This window comes from Pinus tabuliformis, chromosome 3_1, assembly GCF_031772625.1.
Source record: "Pinus tabuliformis cultivar Carrire ecotype Pingquan chromosome 3_1, CPIR1, whole genome shotgun sequence".
Classification (NCBI taxonomy): domain Eukaryota; kingdom Viridiplantae; phylum Streptophyta; class Pinopsida; order Pinales; family Pinaceae; genus Pinus; species Pinus tabuliformis.
The window spans coordinates 148,464,291-148,485,695 of record NC_142301.1 but is presented as its reverse complement, the minus strand read 5'-3'; the positions used below and the strand labels follow the sequence as shown (position 1 = coordinate 148,485,695).

General features: G+C 38.2%; 1 pseudogene; it reads right to left on the bottom strand.

Annotated features, from left to right (window-relative positions):
* Positions 1 to 340: 340 nt before the first annotated feature.
* Positions 341 to 862, bottom strand: LOC149186230 (benzyl alcohol O-benzoyltransferase pseudogene; annotated as a pseudogene).
* Between the last annotated feature and the right edge of the window lie 20,543 nt (positions 863 to 21,405).

The window sequence follows — 21,405 nt, the reverse complement described above, 5'->3', positions numbered from 1 at the left end:
TGAATATTAACGGTATTGAAATTTTCATTAAAACCTCTGAACCTTCGACTGTTGATGGCGACATATCTCTGTGTATAATGCGAACATCGAAATCCTCGTGTAAATATGCAAGTCCTCGTGCGTTAACCTAACATACTCATACTGGTGAAATCATTACCAAGGATATCCAAGGAAGTAGTGTGACAAAGAGTGCCCTGTTCTAGATTGTAGAGGAAATCTGCACAGAGGGGTTCAGAATCCAAACTTTAAATTCATTAGCCATGGTAGCCATAAGGAGAGATAACCAGATGGATTCCAACATGAAGAAATTAAATAAAATTACATAGCCTCGAAGGAATATTTACCATTGTTGAAGTGGGATAAGTATGTGCTGAAGGAGAAGACCATAGCGGCTCAAAGAAGAGACCTCCAAACGCCAAGGCCTTCCGTAGGCCGCTCTTCCCCATCCGAAATCCACATCCCCGAAGCCGATTTTGGTAACGTCCGAAATCAGAAAGGCTCCCGCCACTGTGAAGTGAGGGCGCCCTTCCAATTCCATAAAATCTATCACCGATCGCATATACTGGTCATTCACAGCCGTTTTCCCTTCGTTTATCAATTTCAGAGCGAAAGACAACGGTTTTTTGGCCAGCTCTCCTGCTGTCGTCTTTGCGCATGCAAAGCTGATCCCATTCCCGTAGAAGCCTTTAGGGAGCAGTGGGTGGAATTTCGTTCGAGCGTCCAGGGGAAATATTAAATGAACTTCTTGTTCTGAAGGCAGTTGGAGAGCCCTGGTTCTCAAACGCCACAAACACGCTGATAAAACTTCGAATGTCGGGTGCTTCATGCCATGGCTTACTGCTTGGCTCTTCAGCGACTCCATACGCAGTGAACTCACTCAGAGTTGACACATAACGGACCAAGGAATCAAAGTGGTGAAGGGTTAGGGTTTGAATGTCTAGGGATAACCATTCGATTACCTCGAGTAATTTGGATCATTCACTAAAACCCAAGAATGATGCCCACCTTACTCCATGTGACCAACATGTGGTAGAGGGTGTGTGGCAGAAGGGGAGTCGCCATGAAACAACCCAGGTGTAGGCCCTTTCCATTATATGTCGGGTGTATGAATGGATGGTGTTTAACAAGTGGAAATGTGATTTAAATACAATAAACTGAGTTAAATACAAAGTTAACGACAAATGTTCAAGGTACTTAGGGACAACTATCGTATTAATTTGTTTTAATAGTGCTTCCCTGTTTACAAGCGTCATTGTAATTTTGCGGTAGAAATGACACTTAATTCCAGTATATCGAAAATTCTTCCTCAGGCGAAAGTCACTGATCTTGAATTTGATCCTTGCGGTTACTCCATGAATTCTATTGAAGGACCTGCTTTATCTACAATTCATGTAACTCCGGAAGATGATTTCAATTATGCAAGTTTTGAAGCCATGGGTTATGATCCTAAGGATTATGATATGCAAGCATTGGTGGAGAGGGTGTTAAGTTGTTTCAAGCATATGGTATTCTCTATTGCAGTTCATGTCAATGCTGGCACTTGTTAATATTCATGGACCAAACCAATTTGTCTGCAGGGGTATACTTGTGAATTGATAGCTCAACAGGAGCTTACAAAGAAGGGTAGTGTTATATATTGCACTTACAGAATTAGAATTTCTGCTTATGAAATGCTTACCGCTTTTGGGGGTTGTCCATCTTTGGAAGGATTCATATTAGGTGGATGTGAACTCTTTGAGAATCAGAGGTCTAATTGGAGATGGATATCTTGCTTCACTTGTGTTGGGTCACAGTTTCCAAGATTCTCGTTTAGGTGCATGTTAGTTCAGCGAAGTTTGGATGTTTTCCAATAAGAACTGGAAATCTGGGGATGTTTTCATAGCATGGAAGCCCACAAGATATGTGAACCTTCAGCTATAGGTCAGCTCAAGGATGCCGTTTTTAAAAAGGATTCTGATAAATAACTAGCATTATTTTTACTATCATGACTAACTCTTAAACTCTTAGTATAGGCCTCCCAATTGGTAGTTAAAAGACCGATGTGTAATAAGCTTAGAGTTATGTGAATTCTTAAAGAACTCAAGAGAACTACTGGAAGAGTATGGATAGTTTGGAATTTTGTTGATGTACTAGGAATAACCTGTCTGACAGTGTAATCTCTGAATCTGATAGAAGACCACACATACAAACTCTATTTAGTCAAGTGGAACTGTGGAAGGGCTTTATCTGATTCTCATAACACTTGGGACATTTGAGAAAAAAATAATGAAGTATAGTAGGAATAGCTTGACTGACATTGTGACTCTAAAGTGGAGACTCTAGATCACATCCAACATAGAATTAAACAACGCCCTATGTGTGTATCCACTTTGGCTACCGTGAAGAAGGCAGATTCAACCTTTAAAAGAGGTACTTTCAGATTCAATAGCTCTACCCTTTCATGCATCACAGTCACAAATTTATTGAAAGCTATACATAGTGTTTGAATAGCATGCTTGTCATATGCAATGACCACTATTCGTCATATGTTTGATGGCCTATATTCTTACTTATATATTTAATTTATGTAAGCCAACTATGCATATTAGCTCAATAGATTTGAGTATTTTCCCCTACTTATTCGCCCAACTCTGCAGTCGATGGAGTAGCGATTATACATCATTCACAGTCAGATTCTTTAAGCAACTGAGGTCAGTGCATATCACAGTATTTTATCTCGATCATTTGGAAGAAATATCTGTGTAGTTACGTTGAATTTAAGAGGGGCAGTGTTCCCTTTCACTTTTAATCTTTATACGTCAATTATCTCTAGGGTTCAATCCCATCCATGGAGGAATTTTGCCGAGAAAAATAGTTTGTAGGGAAATCTTAATGAATTCAAAATTCATGAACCCAATTCATGAAAATTTTAAAACATAATGTCCCCCTTTTTTTAAATTTCATTTTAACTGTTGCGGAATTTCAAGTTGACATGATTTTGTATGTGAAATTAACCAAATCCATTTGATTGCAGGGGAATTTATGTTGGGACATCTAGCTTGGGAAAATAAATAAATGAGATTAGGCTCTGCATTGTGTGGTTTGTTATTGTTCATTTTTGAAGTTGTGTGCGGTTTATTTATCCTAATTGTTGTGTAGTTTATTGCCTGATAAGGGAAATGAGTCGATGTCTATACGGACAATGCTTTTCTTTTCTTTGGGGCAGGCAGACATGAATGAATGAGCCTTAACTGTTCATCCTACTTTGGAGGAATGTGATTTGGAGAGTGCCCCTGGTCTGAAATTGTGAGTGGGTGAACTGCGGCGAATGATAATTCGTACGTGGCTGACCGCCCATGTAATGTGGGTAATTAATAAGTGTGGAGCGGATGCGTAATAAGTGCAGAGTACCGTGTGACTAGAAGAAATGAAGATTTTTTTGTTTTTTGTTTTCATCCTTGCTGTAGTTCCTTACAGTTGAATAAAATGCATTGTGCTGAAGTGTTTTATATCCATAAAGAAGTTTTTCCAGTTAGATGTATTTTGGGGATAAATAAGTGTCTTAGTGATAGGTCTGCTTCCCAATGTAAATTGGATTATTTCTTCTTGCTAAATACTGTCTAGATGAGTCTTAATTAATAAGTGTGGAGCGGATGCGTAATAAGTGCAGAGTACCGTGTGACTAGAAGAAATGAAGATTTTTTTGTTTTTTGTTTTCATCCTTGCTGTAGTTCCTTACAGTTGAATAAAATGCATTGTGCTGAAGTGTTTTATATCCATAAAGAAGTTTTTCCAGTTAGATGTATTTTGGGGATAAATAAGTGTCTTAGTGATAGGTCTGCTTCCCAATGTAAATTGGATTATTTCTTCTCGCTAAATACTGTCTAGATGAGTCTTAGTATTTACAGATGGGCTACAAGGTACATACTGAAATTAAACTCAATTTTAGGTCAATATTATTGGAGAATTCACTGTTTATAGAAGGAAACTCCATTACTTTGTAGTTGAGAGGTTCTGTTAAAGCTTGCTTGTTTATGGATAAAATGCTTGATTCCATATAATGTGTATTAGGCAAACTTTGAATATATAGTTTAATTATTATATATAGAAGACCTGAACATAATTTTAGGAAATAGCATACAGAATCCATCCCCAGATAATAAACTACAGAAACTTCAAATAACATAGTACCACGAAAATAACTTATTGCTTGCACCTGCATATGAGCTTCTACGCACACGTAAAAACGCTTGTTTGGATTCCTCTGCATTCACCTTAATGTGATCGGCTGCTATAGCCAAATCCTCGTCCAGAAATATATCCCAATGCCCATCCCATCTGATGAAAAACTCAGTATCCGTGAAATACTGCACCCTATGCACATCAGGCGCAGGAGAATAGAGATAATCCCTGGGGCCCAAATCGAAGCACTGATTCTTAGTGAGATTCCACACTCTCTTCGACCCAGACACAACAAGAAGATCATGCCCAAAGGTATGGTGACGGGCCAGCTCGATACTTCCGGCCTTGAATTTGACAATGGCAGCAGTAGGGCTTTCTCGCACAATGCTCAAGGATCCCCCGGGCATGATATCCACATCCTGGAAGTTTCTCGTTTTGCTTAATGAACAGAGAGCGCAAGAGGATTCAGATTGAGGCTTGTTGGAAGTGTTTCAATGCACAACAGAACTCGAAGGTGAAAAGAAGGCAACTCAACTGATATTTGGAAAACGCAGTCAAAGTGCAATGCATGCTTGCCAGATGCGATGCGCGACAAGGGATAATGCATCGAACACTTCAAATCAACGGTTGAAAGTGTCTCACCTGATCGAATGGAGCAGGGTACGTTCATACACTACCTTCAACAGGGCGTGAAATTGTGCACAACTCAGCCCCCACGCCCACCCGGCACCTTGCTTCTCTTGTGCAAAAGTAAAATAACTCAAGGTCAATTAAGGTCTTGAAAATTCTGAGTGAGCTACCTTTATTCAGGCAAGTAAGGCCCTCTCTTTGACTAAGCAGAGCTCACAACCAGGACCTTACCTGAGCTCAGGTAAGACGTTAAGGTCCGGAACCTTCCTCGACCAGAAGGAAGGAATCACAAAATTGAAGGGATAAAAACCCACCGATGATATGTTGCGAGCATCCATGCAAATTATGAGAATAGTTTGATGTTCATTGAAATTTATTCACATCACAAAGGGTATTAGGCAAAATTTTAATATATAGTTTAATTATTATATATAAAAGACCTTAACATAATTTCAGGAAATAGCATACAGAATCCATCCCTAGACAATAAACTACAGAAACTTTAAACATCATAGTACCACAAAATTAAGTTATTGCTTGAACCTGCATATGAGCTTCTACGCACACGCAAAAACACCTATTTCGATTCCTCTTCATTCGCCTTAATGTGATCGACTGCTGTGGGCAAATCCTCCTCTAGAAATATATCCCAATGCCCATCCCATCTGATGAAAAACTCAGTATCCATGAAATACTGCACCCTGTGCACATCAGGCGCAGGAGTATAAAGATAATCCCCTGGGCCCAAATCGAAGCACTGATTCTTAGTGAAATAGAATACCCTTCTAGCAAAATGAAAGCAGAATGATGGTTCTCGGCCTAGGGAGCTTAAATATTCAAAATTGATTCGATTGGATGGCTCACAAATATGAAAAATCTCTACTACAAGGGAGGCTTGGCACTTTAGTGATAGACCTTCCAGCAAAACAAAAGATTAGATCCTAAAACATGACCCTTTTGTGGTATTTGGTGTTAATTACCTCCATTATTGCCCCCTGAGATTTGTAATCCTATTTTATCGCTGTTTAAAATGATTTGCTTCACGGCTTGGCCTAGACTCGTTCACATCAATTTTCGTCATTTTATGAATTTTGTGGCTGTTGATTAGCCAATACTGAATTTTTAGTGTTTCTGACTAGTCCATAGAATAATGCTACCTCGAGGCTTGTACCCGTTGAAAGTTGTCTCGTTCCTTGTATTGAATCTCCAAACTCTCTGGAATGGGAAGCTCTACTTTTTAACCCGCACATTAAAATTGCTACTGCTATTAACAAGGTAGAACTTCTTATAGCCTGTGGGAAGGCCATATACTCTTGTCTGTTACATGAACCTTTCATACACCTTGGTGTCAATTACCTTTGTTTTGCCCCAAGATATTCATCATCCATTTATAAATTGTTTGAAGTGATTGGCTTCGCTAGTCGGGGAAACTTATTTACAACAATATTCACCATTTTATTTATTTTGTGAGTGCTGATTAGTTAGCCTTGATTGTTTAGTTTTCTAGCTATCCGGAAGAGTAACGCCACCTTCTCCCTCATGAAAGGTCTCTGTTTCTGGTATTGAATTTCCAATGGCTGTATTGGGCAGTGCTACTTGTTAGCCTGCACATTAATAATTAATGCTTCTGCTGTTGCTGACATGGCACTGATTGCTGCTGCTATGATTTGTCTTATGTGAAGAAACATCCTTTAGTTCCTTAGGTTGTGAAAATTCCCTTTCTTCGGTACTAAAATCACTTAGAAGTGTTTGTGTGCTTTGTGGTTTCCCTTGTAATTGTTGTATTTGCCATATTTTCTTAGTTGAAATCTTTCAAAAAAACATGTTTTCTTAGCTGCAATCTTACGTAAAAAAATAAAGTAGTGTCATATATGTTGTCAAGGATTTTGTTTCATGTTATTATGACTATTTTGAGATGAAGAATTAAATGTTTTATGTTATGGTCTACTTAATATACTTGATTGTTGAAATCGATAAAAATGTGTTAGATTGTTTTTTAAAGCACTTCTTATGACTCATTGACTTGCAATTAACATGATGTCTTCTCTTTTGGTGTCCTTATGATCAGGATGGGGGTATTATGGGAAAAATCAAATGAGTCCAAATTAATATCACATGGATCTTTTGATGGAGTAGTAGTTGTACCTAAGCTATCCTTAACTGACAACACCTACAAGTCATTACCAGAGAGTGCTCAGTATTTGGTTTAACCCATGTTGAACACAAGCACAAAGCATAGCTTTCCATCAGTTGGCATGTTCAGGCAGATTCTAAGCACGTTATAGGAGTTTTAGAAACATCGTTACAATTTCTAGAAGGTTTAGACACGTATCTTACATATATAGCCAAAACATGTTAAAAAAAATTGTTCTACCAAATGTGTAAAATATAAACCTTATGCCTGAATGTTATTGAAACACATCTCTTAATGGGTTTTACATTGTGTAAGAAACATGTGGATTTTTCCTACAAGGGTCACATATCATGTGTGAACAGAATATTGCTGAAAGGATCAGTATTAGGCATGGTTGGCAAATTTTCCTATTTCATACATGTTTTAAAGGTACTGTAAGACTATAAGGATCTTTGAGTCGCTTGAGGTACTTCCAAATTTGCACAATATGTACCTTGTCACCGAATCTTATTAACAGACATTTTGTCAATGTGGTCTACCTTGGGTGGTTAATATGAGAGGTTGTTCTCCTCCCCCTCTAGGTTGTGCCCTTATTATTGTTTCACCATCAAAAGTTAGCCTTGTTAGATTAGATTCCGCATTCACATCACAACTTCTTTTACTAGAATTTTGTGTTGTGGTGAATTTGATGAATTGCAGGTACTACTATCATAGGAAAAAGAATCCCCTTGTTAATATTATGGAGACAGCCTTGACAACGAATGCCATTCCTCTGTTGCTGAATGGTTCCACTGAGATTCAACCACTACTTCAGATAATCGATGTTGGTTCTGTTACCTCATTAAAAACAACATCCTCACACTTCCACATTACTCTATCTGATGGAACACATCAACACAAGACTTTGCTACCATCCGCATATAGCCCACAAGTTGTATCTAGAGACATCCAAATTGGCTCGATAATTCTGCTTAAAAAAGCAGCTTGCACGGTGCTTCAAAACTCCTCGTAAGGCCCAACATTTGAAATTACCCTCTTTTATTTTTTTCCTTCTAAACGCTTCTTGCATTACAAAAAGAAAAATGGAATCTTCATTAATTCATTTCTCATTTGTTTACATAAGGTCCATCCAAGTGGTTGAGCTTGAAGTTGTGATGTGCTCAGCAGCATTGACGAAGGACTCATCGACACTACTACATGCAAAGGCAGGTACATCCCAGGTTAGCTCTTCATCAGCAGAAGATACCTTGCCCTCTGTAGTTACTCCACCAATTACGGCAACAACTACAACAATTCCATTCACGACACTCAATCCTTACCGAAAATATTGGTCAATCCAAGGTAGAGCATCTGCAAAAACATCATTGAAGACTTACAACAATGTGCGAGGCTCAGGAAAAGTTTTTGGATTTGACCTTATCAATCGTGATAAGGAAGAGATCCACCTTTCTACATTTGTTGAATTGGCCGAATCTCTTTACAATCTAATTCAAGTTGGGCAGCTATACATTGTTTCAAATGGCACAGTGAAAGAAGCAAATCCAAACTACAACCACCTCAAGAAAAAATGGGAAATTTACTTGTTTGCTGCTTCCACTATCAATCCATGTCCCATAGATGATCCAACGTTTCCTTACAAGAGCTTTCACTTCAAGACTATTACTGAAATAAAAAGTGCAAGTCCAAATACGAATGTGGATGTCATTGGTGTTGTTACCTCCACTTCACCTACATCAACAATTCGACGAAAAGACGGAAGTGAAACATTAAGGAAAACACTCATATTAAAAGACAAGTCGGGTTTTAGGATTGATGTAACATTATGGGGAGACCATTGTGACTCTATAGGACAAAACCTTTCTGAATTCTACTCTTTCGACAACCCACCAATCCTTGGAATCAAAGGAGGTCATGTATCTGAATTTAATGGCACCACAATAGGGACGATATCAACAAGCACTCTCATCATAAATCCACAAGTTGAAGAAACTCACCAACTACATGCATGGTTCCGTGAAATAGGTTATAGCTCTTCTTCTCCATCTTTGAGTAGAAACTATGATGTTGCTTTGAAACGTACCCTACCATGAAAGACGTTTCATAAAATTTCTGGCATGCAAACCTCCGATCAAGCAATATGGGTTTCAGTTTGTGCAACAATAACTACTCTTCACATGGACGACTTCTAGTTTCTAGCATGTCCATTATATTTCAATGGAAAACAATGCATGAAGAAGGTTGTGGAGCATTCTAACAATCTTTGGCATTGTACAAAATGTAACGGTGACTTCCCAGAATGTGACTACCATTACAAACTTAAAATTGGGCTACATGACCACACTGGGCACCTATAGAACGTCACAGCTTTCAATGACACAGGGAATGAACTCATGGGCATCACAGCAAAAGACCTGTTCCTTCTTTCTATCAAACCAACTGATTTGCAGGAAATTTGTGGCCGAATTTCAGGATGTCGCTTCCTGCTAACACTTTCCATTAAAGTAGATTACTTCAATGGTGTTCAGCGCTTGCAACCAATAATGATAAATTCAGAAGAAATTCAATGTGCCTCTGCATGCAAAGAAGCCCTCACTGACATTCAAGCAATGTCCACTTCAAAACGACCTATTGTTCGCTGCCGCCTTTGAAATGTTTTTTAGGGTCTCTTCTAACACTACTATTTGTACATAAACAAACATTTCTGCACAACTCATTGTTTCATATTGTTGTAAATTATACACCCATGTTCTTGTGATGCACATTGTCGCTGCAAATGCTCTCTTCCAGTTATTCCAAAATATGTATGTTTACCCTTTTCATTTTACATAATATAGATATCAACATTTGTAAAGACTTACTACATAAGTTTTCCGTTCGTTGTTTACATGCTATACATTGATCTCTTGCTTGCTAATCTATTCATGCTATCGTTCAAACTTGTCAAAAAAAAATGAAGAAGAAGGGAGCAAAATATTGGTTATCTTGCTTCTCTCCTCTCAATAATAGATGCCAAAATAACATATGATTTTACAATACTCCTAATTCCATGTTTTTCCTTCTACCTAATCTACCTACCTTCACCTATGTTGAAATAAAAAAAAAAAAATTCTATGTTGAAATAAAAAAAGTTAATTCTAAAACTTGTAATACATTCTCCAAACATGCACTACTCATTTATGAAAACTAACAATAATTATTTGTACTTGTTTAGATATGCCAAAAAACAATCAAAATGCGGACAAAAACGAGCGGCGACATCTTCTTTATGAACAACAAAAGGATAGAATAAATGCACGATGGAGACTACTTTATGAAAACTGCAACAACCCTACTACTTCCTCTACATCCCTTCCCACCTCAAATGCTCTCCAAACTATACAAACCATCTCACATTCATCAAATCCAATATAACCCTCCCCTTAATGAAGAACACCTTCACTTTCGAGAAAGGATTGATGGACTTTCTACCATGCATGTTTGCATAATATGCAAAGAATCATACCCAGGAATGAAAACAAAGCTTTTCCACGGTAGACTTTCTTGTTTTCGTTGTGCATCAGCTAAATCTACCAATCATTTTTCTGAACTGAACAACATGAACCCTAGAGAACAACCATATGCCCTTCAATAGTTAACACAAGTTGAAGAAATTCTCATTGCACGTGTCAACCCCATTCTACAAGTCACTCATGCCCGTGGTGGTGAATACAAATATAGTGGCCATACAATTAGCTTCCCTCAAGACATCACCACTATTGCCAAATACTTACCCCGAATGATTTTTGACTTAGACATCCTCATTGTGAAAAGGAAAAATCCATCTGAAAAGGCTTATGAATTCTTCGTTTGCAAATCACGTGTCCTTGCAGCCCTTGAATACAAAATAAAAAATGACCCTTACTATTGTGATGTTCAATTCAATTCATCTGCAATTTCTGCGCTACCAGATCACCCTACAGATATTTCTTCTCTTCTCCATAATGTAACCACCTCCTCCTTTGAACCCCATCAAACCACTACTGATTCTGCTTATGATATTGATGTCATGCTACCTCCATTATAAATCCAACCCTCTTCTTTCGTTCCAATACTCCCAAATTCATGTACTGAGCTTGAGCACATTTGTAACTATTTGCACTTGACCCATTCAAATTCAACAAGCTCTATCGATTGGCCTCCAATATATTTAATAACTATAAATGAATACAACACCATCAGCCTCTTTGCCATGGCATTCCCCACACTCTTCCCTATAGGCATTGCAATGATCATGCAACCAAGACTTACAAAAGTTGAGATGCATGAATATGATTTACACTTGCTGCACTACCATGTTAACCGATTTGGCCAACACCCAAGATTCTGCAACTATCTTTATAACATTCTAATGCGCCACCGTAGCCAAGCAACTACTAGTGTTTTTGTGAAGAAGTACATTGAGAACAACTTGCCAACAACGGTTTTAGACCTACGACAGTGTCTTCCTGACTCTCTAGATTTAAGATTGCCAGAGCAAATAATGCGGTTCGGTTCAGCCCTACGAGGAACACGGTCTTTCTGGAACAAACGACGATCTGAGCTGACTGACATGATCACGCAAATAGGAAGTCTGACATTCTTTTTCAATCTCAGTGCAACTGATACTAAATGGCATGACTTGCACACGATCATGCCTACCAGTGTTCCTTCCAATTCAGTCAACCACTTCCAATGGAAAATTCAAAACATAATTAAAAACCCACATCTAACAGCCCAATATATGCATTGCAGATTTACAATTTTCCTCGAAGAAATCTTGCAAAAAGGCCTCCATGCAGTAGACTACTGGTGCAAGTATTTTTTAATATCCATTTCCCTCTACATTAATTTTATACATTGCATATATATGTATTAACCAAATTTAACCTTCATATTATATTCAGATACGAATGGCAACATAGAAGATCTGCACACATTCATGGCTTCCTCTGGTTGCAAAATGCACCAAACATGGACACAATTGACTGGGACAATGCATTAGAAGTTGCTGATGCACAAAAATATTTCGACCACTACGTAACTACCTGGAATCCATGTCAAGCAGAACACTGAAATATTCCGCTTCACCAATCAACAATTCATAACCCATGTCTTCTTGACACAGCATCAATATTCACGTCCAATCAATCTGAAGACTATATAGAGCTCGTCAACTGCGTTCAAAGTCATACAAAGTGTCATGAATCTTCCTGTCTTCGTAAGAAAGACAATGTACTTAGTTGCCGATATGGAGTACCGTGGGAGTTGAAGTCCACTTCTTCACTTTCATTCATGATAAAGGTCATAAAACCTACGTCCCTGCTCACAATGATGAAAGATTGAATATTCACAATGCCGATCTACTCTCTATTTGGAGAGCAAATGTTGATTTCCAACCAGTCCTTTCTCGCCATGTTGTGTTGAAATATATTTCAAAGTATGCAGCAAAAGCAGAAACAAGATCTGAGAGCTACCGTCAAATGCTATCACAAAGTGCCATTCCAGAAGCACCTACTGTTGGTGTCATCCGAAAACTCCTTACAAAAACCATTGTAGATAGAGACATTGGTGCACAAGAAATATGCCATATGTTACAAAAGCTAGCTCTCTCTCTCTGTAGCCATACATTTCGTTCTTTAAATGTCAACAAGACTGTTTTCAAATGTGTTTCAGAAGATACTGATAATCCCAGTTCGACACGAAACTTTATCCTTGCATACATGAACAGGCATGTCTCATTGGAATCACTGCCCCTCCTTGAAGTTGCACGCTCGTGGTCATTTTATGCCCAGCGAAGAAAAAACCAATGGAAACACATATTCCCTCCAATGATTGTACATGTCTTGCCCCATTACAATGTCATTCCTTCCTCTGATGATCCTTCTTATGCCACCTTCTGCTGGAGTGAATTACTATTGTATTTCCCCTTCCGAACACTCCCCAATGATATTGGTTCAACTGATGCAGAAATTATTGCACACTGGGAACAAAAAAAGTGTACATATACACCATGGCATGTCCATCGAGAAATTGAGAACCCACAAACCCCACATACTGAAGATCAAACTACCCCGGACACCCCTCCTGATTCCATGCAGATGAATGAATGGAAAATCCTCTCTTAGTTACACCCAAGTTACAATATTGCAATTGATGACCTCGACATGATTGGCTATCGCGACTTCGATCCCAACCACAACTGGTCACATAATACTATCCCTCCCCACTTGCAAGAAACTGCCATAAATTTCATTGAATTCAACCGCTGAACCATTCAGAGCCAACATCATTCCTTTTCCATCCTTCCCCAAGAGCACACATTATCTCCTATCCAAAAAATAGCTTTCACCACTATTTTTTCACACTTTAAAACCCCTTTGCCAAAACCCCCATGCAAAATCATCATACAAGGAATAGTTGGGATAGGAAAATCCCATTTGATTAAATGCATGCACCAGGAATTTGTGGAAAACTCACCAGCAAACAAAAACCATTTGTTGTTACTTGCACCAACCAGCGTTGCAGATTTCAACATAAATGCCCTCACAACTCACTCTACCCTTCGTATCCCTATCCAAACAATGCATCCTCTAGAAGGCCAACCACTCCTACAACTGCAAGAGCAACTCTGTCATGTAGAATACATTCTCATTGATGAAATGAGCTTCATTGGTCCAAAAATTCTTTCTCGCATTGACGATCATTTAAGAGAGGCATTCCCTCTTCACCGAAATGCACCATTTGGTAATCGCTCAATTATCCCTGTCGGAGATTTAGGCTAGCTACCACCTTTAAAAGACATTCCTTTATATGATGGTACATCACGTGGAACTACACTTTGGAGCAGCTTCGACATATTCATAACACTTTCAACCATTTTCTATCAACAAGGAGCTAGCTCGTCCCAGGTTGCTTTCCAACAAATACTAACAAATCTCAGAAATGGAATATCTACACTTGAAGATTGGCAACACCTAATGTCAAGAACAAGTTCGTCTCTTACACATGAAGAGAAACGCACATTTGAAGAATCCATGCACCTATATGCAACAAACAACTCAGTTGTCTTGCATAATAGGAAAATGCTTAAAAAATTGAACATCCCAGTAGTGGTTTGCTCTGCAGAACAACAAAGGCAGAAAACTCCTACTACAACAGAAAATGAGCATTTGCCTGCAAAAGTGCTCTTATGCAACGAACAAAAAGTTATGCTCACCAGCAACTTATAGGTACATGCAAGCCTCGTCAATGGCACACTTGGGAAGGTCATCTCAATATTTTATTATATTGACTCAAAGCCCCTAGAATTACCATCCTTCGTGGTTGTCGAATTTAGACAATACAAAGGAACACCATGGGACATTCCACACCCAACATATGTACCCATTTCTCCCATCACAAGGGGTACACGCCATCAGATACCACTTCAAATCGCATGGGCTTTAATGATACACAAGGCACAAGGAATGACATTAGACAAAGCAACAGTAGACATCGGCACCAAAGAACACCAAGGGATAACGTTCACTGCAATTTCAAGAGTGCAGTCATTGGCAGACATTCACATCAATCCAGCATTCCCATTCTCACGCATTGCACAAATGCACAAGAATCCATATCTTAAGTGTAGACAGCAAGAGGAATCATTACTCGCATCAAAATCTATGCAAGAGAATACACTCTAGCCAATTGTACAACCTGTCTTCCAGAATGACCCACATGGTAAACACCACTCACTACATAACCAAATTTCACATACATTTGCTTGCTATTACATTTAACCTCATATCATTTTATATTGGTTTGGAATCGTTTATTTCAAATATTCAAACAAAATCGTCAAACACATCCATTGTCACTTACAAGGTTTCCCTTTTGGATGGCAACAGGCTACCTACGAATGTTGTATGAGTATTGCCAAGAAATTCAACAACAAGAACTTACATTACAATATATGCAAACAAGGATCCTGCCCCAACAATCATTGCCTCTTTACCATTTGCGTCCAACCATTGAGTTGTTAAAGAAAATAAGAAAAATACTTAAGATAACAATTCACATCCATGAAAGGGATGCACACAGGAAAATGCGGCATCAATTGCAGGAACAGCTCGCACAGTTTGGCACCACAATAAACATTAATTGGTGTTGTCGATGCCATGGCCCATCATGCATATATGATTAGCTTCTCATTGCCAATTACATCTATATGTAATAGAATGCTTTTATTGTACATATGTTTAGAAGCCAACGAATACTTTCATTGTATATATGTTTAGTTATTACCTACCAAACACATCTCTATGTGTAGACCATATGTTAAAGTGAAATGAAACAGTCATGCTCCTAATGTTCAGTTCACTCATGAGTGGTGTTTTCCCCAGTTGAAAAAGTTTCACTTGCTTTAATACAACTTTTATGCCTTCAAAGACATGTTCTCAGTACTCTATTAAAGGTTTTATATAGTATTGGTACCCCTCTTCTTATTGTCATGCTTTCCTGTAAAATGTCTTCTTGTTCTTTTCTATGTTCTGCAGACTTACCTAATAATTGCTTTCATTTACTACTAGAATAATGGTACTATATGAAGCTAAAGCTGAGCTACTTTGTTTCCAAGTCAAAAACAACATTATTTTTATCTTTTCATGACTTGTACAAGAAGTGCATTGTTCTATATGAAGCTAAAGCTGAGCTACTCTGTTTCCAAGTCAAAAATGAACATTATTTTTATCTTTTCATTACCTGTAAAAGAAAGTGCACTTCTGCTTATTGTCATGCTTCCTGTAAAATGTCTTCTTGTTCTTTTCAATGTTTTGCAGACTCACCTAAAAGCTAAAGCTGAACCACTGTTTTTAAGTCATAAAGCACAACTTTTTCCTTTTAATTCCTTTTGGGCAAGTAAGTTGTGATGCTGGATTGATCAACCTCTATGAAACTTCATGCCTCATAGATAGAACTGTTGGGTAGTGGGGGAATCACATTGTAAAGGTAGAGGAGACAACAACTGATAATCCCCTAAACCAATATAAATCCAAGTCTCTGTTCCCCCAGAAGGAAATATTATTGCAGACGTTCATTGTTGAACATTGGAATTTGTGTAGGAAAGAAAAAGACTGCTAGAAAAGAATATAGAATGCATGAACTCGGTAACCTTCCCACGTATTTGAATCAGATTTTGATACATAGGAAAACCTACATTTTTATGAAGTATATTTATACCATAATGAGATGTTAATAACATTTATTATATTCCAACATTTAATTTCTATTCTTTTTTTAAAGGATAGTTCAACCTATGATTTTCAATTTAAAATTAAAGATTTTAATTTCATACCATGAATTGCAAAGTCAAATTGACTTGTCTTTTTCATGTTCTATGTTTATAACAACTCATAGTTTTAATTATGGTATCATTCTCTAATGTAATTTAATTAAAAATTCAACAAAACCAATGATGATTATTCCCAGCAGCTGTTAAAATCAAACAACAGTGTCCTTAAACACATCCACTTCTCTCCATGCTTTATAATCCTAACACTAACACCAAGATAAGATAAGTTGCAATATCTTACTACTCATAATTTAAGTTGCAATATCTTACTAATAATTTCATTGTTTTGGTACTGTGTAATCAATATTTTCGAAACCAGTTTGTGTGTTATCCATCTCTCCTTAAATTCAGCATTTAAGGTCAAACTAAATGTAGTATATTATGGTCTCATTGACATAAAACATATCAATATATTTTTATTCTGCTTCACGTTTGGTGAAAGTCCATGGAAGCCAATATATCCCTTTAAGGATTTATTTTATTTTTGGCAATTTATTGACTAGGTTTAGATTGAATGACTGATTTATTATAATATTTATTATAATATCTCAGTGCATTTCACCATCTTTCAGTAAGCAGGCAATTTCCTGTCTTTCAAGATTCTTCCTTGTATAATCGGTCAGCCGGCATTCAAAGTTTTGGCTACAACGTTTAGGTCCGTTTCCATTGGGTTGGTCATTTTTAACAATCTTAATTACATTTTTGACTTGTTTCAGGTGTATTCTGCACTTGTCTCTATACATGTAGAATTTTTTTGGCTATTCTTAATTTATCTAATTTCTATACTATCTCATGCTCTCTTTTTCTTGGCCTCTGGTATTTCAATGCCTGAAAAGATGAATCCTGTCATACATGTTTTGCTTCATGGCGTTTGTTAACTATTAGGGAAGAGGTTCTATGCTTGGAAGCTTTTCTATTTTTCGTCTTATAAATTTGTATGTACCATTCTTATTTTTCCTCCTCTTATAAATCTACACGTACCATTCTTTGAAAATAGTAGTTGTCTTTTTACTAGCCTTTGCATTTGCTCAGAAAAACTTTGCAATACATTTGACAACTAGGGTCACATTGATGTTCGGCAATTGTTCACAATTTGGGCATTGATATTTACTTGAACAATAGAAAGCAGCACATATGTGATGGGATATTCTTCAGTTGGCCTCTATATGCTATATAAAGATTATATGATCTTATTATGTGTCTATACAGACATAGAATTCAGAAGAGCTCTGATTCATCCACACTATATACGTGTTGTTTTCCTGCGCGGAGGATTGGGTTCATTCTTTTACTTATATCTGAGTTTTAGTCTGATGCTATAAAATAACACAAGTTAATGTTGTTATATATTGAAAAATCAACAACACCAAAAATGTTTTATCTCCTCGTATGCCCTTTTAGGGACAGTAATGTCCAAACAATCAAGACAATATTTTTCAAACATAAACCTAACCCTACGCATATTGATGAGCCTCAAAAATGGATAATTATTTGGGCTCATTCAACCTCCTAATTCGACTTAATCCACCATTCTCATTAGTTTATTGCATGCTTTTGATTATATTTATGCTAATAGTGTGAATTGGGTTAGTCATTATGCCAACAAGTCTAATGTGTGCTTTGTGTAGCCTTTTTGGTCAATTTGGAGACAAAATCAATGGTTGAAATGAGCACTTGGCAGCCAAATTCGTGGAGAGTATTTTTAGGAAGGTGTTCCCTTCATTTATGGGCCCTTACCTTGAATTCTCCACCATCAGCTCGGAGTTCAAGGGCCACCAAATCAATCAGCACAAGGGCAGCCAAGCAAGTCAAGTAGGTTAACTACAAGTCTTGGGCAACCGAGTCCCTAAAGTTTAGGAAACTGTTGGGGTCCTCAATTTGTATAAATAAGAAGGTTTAGGGCCTCATTTGGGGGTTAGCTGGTAGTTAGTCATTTCATAGTCTTGTTGTAGTCATTTTGTAGTTCGATTTTTAGGCAATAGATTAGTTTTGCTGTCAGCTCATTTTCAAGTTCTCCTTGTGGACAGTTTTGATGTAACTCTTCATTTCTTGATCAATAAAGATGAATCCAGCTTTGCACCAGCTCTAAATCTCTCTTAGGAGGATGTAGCTCTTGGGGTTGGGCCCATCTCAAGCGCCCAGTACCTCCTTTGTTTACTTTCATGTGTCTTTGCTGCATTCTTAGAGTAAAATCTGCTATTTAGATTTAAAACTTGTTGCGTTATTTAGGTTGCTTTTGATGATTAAAGTATATTCTCATGTTCAGATTGATTTGGATAGATTAATAACATAAAGGATCCTTGGAAAAAGGGGCTCAAGCACCTCTGATCTTACCTCTCCCTCAGTGGGATCGTGAGTTGGGACAAAGGTGACCTTGTTGCCCACAAAAACGTTGTTTTGCTTCACCATGCAAGTATTAGTGTTGGATTCTTAGTTGTCAAACTTGATATCAGTTTTGACTGCATGCTTAGGGTTATGATTTCTTAGTTGCATAGTTAGTTCATCTGATTTTGTGCAAATAAACTTCTGTTCCATTCTTTTGCTATTATCTAGGTCAGATTAGGTCAAGGTAATTAGGTTCTTGATTTTCCAAGTCTTCATTTGTTACATTCGAAAAATAACTTACAGAGCACCTATTATCCTTCTCTATCTACCCATAATCCATCAGATAATCTGCTCCAACCCTTAGTCCATGATTCGTACCATTCATTTGCCATACTTTCCCCACCTTGCCCTAATTCCTACATTCTTGTGCATCATCGCTTCCTCCATCCTTGAACAAATCCAATCGCTCCTTAGCCTCATCCACCAAGTCCTAGACCTCTTCACACCCCTATTCCACCTCCATACTCATTCCTCCATATTTTTCCCTCCATCCAAGCTCCAAAATCCCATTTCGAAAGATCCTGTAGAAGAATTACAGAACATCCTGTAGAAATCCTGAACATCCTCTAAAACCCCTGCAGACTTCCTGTAGAAGCTCATAAACACAGTTTCTTGGCAGCCAAACTTTGTGAGACTCTCTGGAAGGGTGTTAGGGACCCCTTAGACCCTCTCTGAACCTTCCCAACCTTTCCCAAGCATTTCTCCTCCTTGATCCACCTCTGCACAGTCAAAAATAGTTAGAAGCACATGCATGATAATTCCAACAACTTAAACAAAAATAAAAAAAGATGTTTTCTTCAGATAGAGGTAGTCTAGACACATGTATTTTACCTTCATAGAAGTAATGGCATCTCTTTTAGTAGTTTGCATGCTCTCCTTTGCGTCAGTAGGACTAGCTGGTAGAATTAGGGTTTGCTAGGGTTTGCGTTTCTTTTTGGCTTCCAGTTTCTTTTTGCAATTATATTAGCTTCCTTCGAGTTAGCTTTCATCCATCAATTAAAAAGCTTCTTCTAAGAGCTCATAGAAGTTGGCTTAAGCTCCTAGTGGACTTGTGCCAGCTGACCAAGTGACAGCTGCGGCAAGAGCTAGTACTTGTGCATACAACACCGTCGCTTCCAAGTTTGTTACGAACTACCGGGTTGATAAAATTAAAGAAGGGAGTTCCAGGAGTTGTAGCATTATTGCTACAATACTGGAGCCCACCATCTTTTTGGCGCCGTTGCCGGGGAAGCATCAGAGTATTGGTGATTGTCACTTTTCTTCTATTTTCCACTACAATCTTCTGCTAAGTAGTTTATTTCATTTCCATTATGCAATTTCGTTTATGCAAAAGTAGATTAGCATTTCCCGCTTTCATAGATTAGCATTTCAATTCCGCAATTTCAATTCTGCAAGCGTAGATTAGCATTTCAATTCTGCAAGCGTAGACTAGCATTTCATTCCTCCAATTTCATTTGAGCAAAATAGATTAGTCCTTTCCTTCTTTCATTTCAATTTCGCATTTTCATTTTAGCAAGATAGTTAGTTCCAGTTCAATCTATTTCAGTTTTGTAGGCAGAAGTAGAAAAAAGCAAAAATCAACCAAAAAGATTTCATTTCATGCCTTGTAGGAGTAGAGATAAGTTAGAAAAATGATTGCACAACACCCCCTTTGCTTCACAAAGCCAACATTCTCTCTTCTTCGATGGTTGTGATTAAAGAACCCTTAGGTGGACAGCAAGACATATTTGAAGAACCTCAAGGGAAGAAGAAGAAGAAACCATTCCTCTGGAGCAAATGGCTACAAGAAGAAATGTTGGGAGCAGCACCTTGTCCAAAGACGAATTTGAAAATCAGATCGAAGATTTCAAGAGTGATATGAGGCAGTTTCTTTCCATGCAACTGGATACCTTGCGGATCCAAAAGAAGCAAGAAGAAGCCAAGAGGGCTTTGGCCATTTTTTGTCCCAGGTGCACTAGAGAGCATCCTAGGAACGAATGTCCATTGCACTCCATAGAAGTGTGTTTTGTTTGTGAAAGAGACCATCCTATGAATCAGTGCCCTTCCTTGCCCAGAATCAAAGCTGCATATCAAAGAGCCAAGGGAGCCACTGAATCACTCTATTATATGAACCAAAGGATGCCACATGGACCTAGATCTTACCAGCAGGAACTGCAAGGGACATCCGAGACCTATTATGATCCCTATCAAGCCACTTTCATGCCTTCTTGGGGTCCCCCTGCTCATCCTTCCTGGTTCACACCTCCTCCTTGTTCCTTCACAGATCCATATTATGCCCAACCAGCTGCTCATTCGTTTCACTCTTATGCTCAGCCACAGCCTCAGTGGAATGCACCTCATCAGTGGTGGAGGCCCCAATACAACAGTCCTCCCGCTTCTTTTCCTCCACCACCTGCTCATCCACAACCATCGCCTCCTGCTCAACCAAGGCAAGCCCAAATGCCTTCCCAACCACAACCCCATCCACATCCATCTCAAATATACACCCCCACTCAGCTACCCATACCACCATTTCCAAACCTGTCCATTGGAGTAGCTCAACCCAATTGCAAAGTTGAGGCACAACATGTCCAAACAACTCCTCTTGAGCATATTCACCATAGCTCAAGAAGAGTATTGGAGAAAAGAGATTATATTGACAGCACTGAAGGATCACATCAGGCAAAAGAATATTTAGAAGAGGAAATCAAAGAACCATGGGCTTTACTTGATGAAGAGAAGACATCAGAAGTAGAGATAAAGAAAG